The sequence below is a fragment of the Elaeis guineensis genome, chromosome 7 (genome assembly GCF_000442705.2).
Source record: "Elaeis guineensis isolate ETL-2024a chromosome 7, EG11, whole genome shotgun sequence".
Lineage (NCBI taxonomy): Eukaryota > Viridiplantae > Streptophyta > Magnoliopsida > Arecales > Arecaceae > Elaeis > Elaeis guineensis.
Window position 1 is genome coordinate 99,948,945 of NC_025999.2, and position 4,524 is coordinate 99,953,468.

Genomic DNA, 4,524 nt, shown 5'->3' on the forward strand with positions numbered 1-4,524 from the left:
TCCCATGGTCCCTTGAAGTAGTATTTAGAAAAGACTACTTGACCTACAAGGAATTGTTGTCCGGTACCAAATTAGCAGCAGCTCCAGGCAAGAAAAAAGTGCATCTAACTCTAAGATCCGGGATGCCAAGACTACCCTCTTTTTTGGATTAGCAAGGGGAATTCCATAAGACCAGTTGCATCCCCCTCCGCCCAATCTTATATCCTCGCAAGGACTTGAAGAGCCTATAGAGGCTGTCAATAAGAATTGTAGGAACATCACAATTAGCAATTAGATATCATGGAGTTGAGGCCAAAACCAATTGATGTAGGATAAGCCTTCCAACCTGAAATAAGTGCTTTCACTTTCGACCCTCCAAACTTTCATTTAGTTTCACAAATATAGAGCTAAAAAAATTCAGCCACCTTTAACTGCTTGCCAAAGATCAAAATGCCAAGGCAATTCTAAGTCCCGATTTTAAAACTAATTTGCAACTTCCGCATGGCATTCGCTTGAGATGCTTCTTTTTTATTTTTAATTGGATAACTTTTCGGGCTTTACTACATAGTGCTACCCAATAAAAATGATGTACATCGAAAGAACATGACCAAATTCCATTATCTGGATCTAAAAAATTTGGCTGGTCAAAATAAAAAATTTATTTTTAGAAAACATTTTGATCAGACATATCTTTAAATCAAAGAACAATTAGATGAAACAACTAAAAACAAAATTATATATGTAAATTTGAAAATCTATCTCGAGTAGGATTTTAGCTGTTTGGTGATAATTTACTCTGTTATAAGAAAAATACAACTTGAATTGTGCAAGGGTAGTCCCCTCTTGTATAAGTAGAGGTTTTATAATACAATCTTATTATTTTTTAATAAAAAGATAAGAGACCTACACCCTAATTGTGTTTATTTTTCTATTTTCGAATCTTTTAAACAAGTTAGAGCTGAAAAGGTTTATGGGATTTCTTCCATCCGTGTTTTGGATCAGAAAATTTGCTAATTTCACTAGCTACCAAACTAAGCCATCTCCAAGTAGATTTCACCCCATGTCACGTGTATTGCACTTGAGGAATTAATTAGTGAGATAATAAGCAAACTTAACTCTAGAAATTTCTTATAATTGGATAGATAAATGGTAGATTTTTATTGGTTATGAAGCACTTATATTTCATGCATTTTGTGCTTTTAAATAGAAAGAGAAAGTGAGAGGAAAAAAGTTCAGAGAAGGACAAAATTGCAAAAGAAATAAAGGACGACAAATATCGGTGAAAAAATAAAAGAGAGAGTAGAGTGGTTTTTACTAGTTTTTTCTTCTTTGTGCAAGTTCTCTGGTTTGGGTTCACTGGCAGTAACCATAGTTCTAATGGTATTCTGTATTTATTATCTAATCCAATGCCTTTGCTTCAGCAGGTTCTATGTTTCAATTATTCAGAACTCTATGAGAAGTGCAATGTCGTTCTGTTCTCAATGATATCATCTTGTCAGAGCTACTATTTGTATCGGATGGCTTCATATCTTCATACATTTTTATATCTTTCAATATGCTGCTGTGTCCTCTATGAACTCAAGTTTCCAGTTGTACAGAGAACATATTTATTGAGTGAAGACGAAGCTTCAGCTGATCTATCTTGCCCCTTGCTACAGCTACATTCTCGTTTCATATTGAAGGCTATTCAGATATCCTTGTCCTGTAGGGCTGCATTTGACTCAACCGGTTCCGTAGAGATGTTGAAGCACATGTTGAAGCATATACATTTGACACTTCAATCTCTTGAATGTTTTCCTTGTCACATACATGTACATTTTGGTTCACTGTTGTGTGTCCAAAATACCTCTTATTCCTCCTTTGCCTCTGTGACGCATGGTCTCTGTTTTGGTTTGTATGTATTAATGTCCTGTTCTCTGTTTTCGGTTCTTCCCTCATCCAGGCTGTATGTCACAGCGTCATGTTTTATTGGTTCTCAAACGTCTGTAAGCTTATTTCTATTTTAATATATTTTTCAGCCCTTACCAAAAAAAAAAAGGAAGAAAGAGGAAAAATAGAAAGAGAAACTCACAAAAGTTTCTTCATGGCATCTCTAAAGCTTCCATGTGCTCGATTTGGGGAGGAAATCTAGAATTAGGCTTGTGTAGGGTGCACTCGTGGAGCAGACCTCAAAAATACTAGCTAGCTAGATAGCCAAGTAGTCTAGTCATGCATGAATCACGTCTGTGCATGATGTGCGCCGTATTACATGTCCTATACTATTTATCCTATTTGTTCTTGCGAGTTAGCCCGCCTTGAGTAGCACAAGTAATCAAACGATCAGGAATCTGGGCCTCTTTTCGACTAAACGGCCGAATATGGCATTTGGTAATTGAAGGCGAACGCGCAATGAAATGAAGGCGGCAAAAATAGTAACTGCCAGTTAGCAAAGAGCAAGACGAGGGCGCCCCCACCAGATGTGAGGCATCCCGGCCCGACCGGCCCCCGAACAAAAACCCACCATTATTTCGCTCTCCAAAACCCACAACCGCTCCACCCACCCATTTCCCCCCACTCTCTTCCTCTCTTCTCCCCCTCCCTTCCTCTCTTCCCCTCCCCAACCGAAGAAGGCAAGGGAACAGGCCAGCCTATAACTAACAAAACCGACACCCAATAAGAGAAGAAGCACAGAAAAACAGCCACCACCCGCACTACCTTTCTTTGGTTGGGTTGGATCCATTTCTCGCATGGCTCCGCGCCTAGCATTCCTCCTCCTCCTCCTGCTGGCCTGCGTCACCAAGTCGTCGGCCTTCAACGCCGTGGGCTCCGAGGTCCCGATGGGCCTCGCGGGCTTCATTGCCGCCAGGGGGATAGCGCGTGTGACGGGCTGCTAGGCCAGTGCACCGACGAGGACAATGAGATGGAGACGGAGACCGGGATCAGCCGGCGTGGCCTGGCAAGAGCCGGCGTCAGGTACATCAGCTACGGCGCGCTCTCCAGGAACCGAGTCCCATGCCGCCGCCGAGGCCATTCCTACTACCACTGCTCGAGGGGGAGACGTGCCAACCCATACCGCCGTGGCTGCAGCATCATCACCCAGTGCCAGAGGATTTTCAACTGAGCACCGAGTCCTAGCCAAAAGAGAGGAGAAAAAGGAGGGTAAGAAGCAAACGAGCAAGAGGATGATAGCTGGCAGATGCATCGCTTATCAAGTATGTTTTGCGTCTCTGTCGTCCATTTAGACGTCCCTCCTTTCCTCCTCCCCGTGAACTTTCATTACTTACAGTCATATTCTACGCTATTAAATTTGTTTCTACGACTGCTGCTGTTGTTTGCTGGCCCTATTATGATATTCATATTGCCAGCATGTAACACTTTATGTGATTGTAATAAGAAGACCCAGCTGTGACTGGTTCTTGTCTTCTCTCCTCCCCGCCGTCACATACACGAGAAATTACTGCATGCACCAGGTGCAAATGACCCACGCCAAATCCGGGAGCATTTAGACGGTGGATCGCGCGCAATCGGGAATTGGTGAAATAGAAGAGGTAGCGTGGCGTGTTATCCACCGCGGGATTTGACGCGGTCCAATTGCATCTGGTGCATGCAATACGGAGGCTACATGCACCCATTCCCTCTCCCCCGCCTCCCAACAACAAAGTAAAAATAAAAAACCAAACAAACAAACAAAAAACATCTTTTATGCATCAATGCTTTAAATATCAAAAAAAAAAATCCTTAAATGAGTTAAAATGAAATAGGACGGGGACCGGGATGGAATAAACATTAGACCGTCTCGTTCAAAAGAAGGGGGAAAAAAAGGCCATCGGACTGGATGTTGTGGGGACATATGTATGACAAGCAGAATCAAGTTTCCATCGATCGCTGTTGCAGCATCGGACTGGAAGCCCATAGATTATCGTGTAGCTTATTATCCAATTTCTCTCTCATTGAATTGTATTGATGCTGTTTGAGATCTCCATTGCGGACAAAGACGGGCTATGGCTGCTTAGCTTTCATTTTTTATTTTCAAACATCGAGCTGGGTTGACCAGTTTGATAATTTTTTAATAGAATTAAAATAGATGAAAAAAAATCCAGTCAGGATCAGGATAATGTTATGGTCAACCACTTGCCAATGGTGAGGATAGAGCGTTGGGGTCAAATGCAGAACAATTAAGTCAGATCCGAGTCCCCCAGACGTCGATTGTCCTGCAGACCTAGAAGAATACTTGTAAATCCTAGCCCAAGTTTTCTGTGGATTTCATCCAACCTAAGAAGTAAATAACCAAATAAAGAAGATAAAGGCATAATTCATAAAACTGACCGTCAGCATGAAAAGAACGTCTTTTTCAAATAGACCCGGTACGCCATCCTGCTCGACCGAACTCCACATCGATCCAATATATAAAAGACTGGGAAAATATATAATATGCGCCAATGAAGGAATTTAACGATACCGCTCTCAAGTACATTAAAAAGTACAAGTATAAATTTCATTTTGGAATGCAAAGCAATTTTATAGAAAAGGGCGTCCCAAACCAATCAGTTGGCACATATATCATCC

General features: G+C 41.7%; 1 pseudogene; it reads left to right on the forward strand.

The window, feature by feature from the left end:
* The first annotated feature begins 2,530 nt into the window (after positions 1 to 2,530).
* Positions 2,531 to 3,362, forward strand: LOC140859246 (protein RALF-like 22; annotated as a pseudogene).
* The last annotated feature ends 1,162 nt before the right edge of the window (positions 3,363 to 4,524 follow it).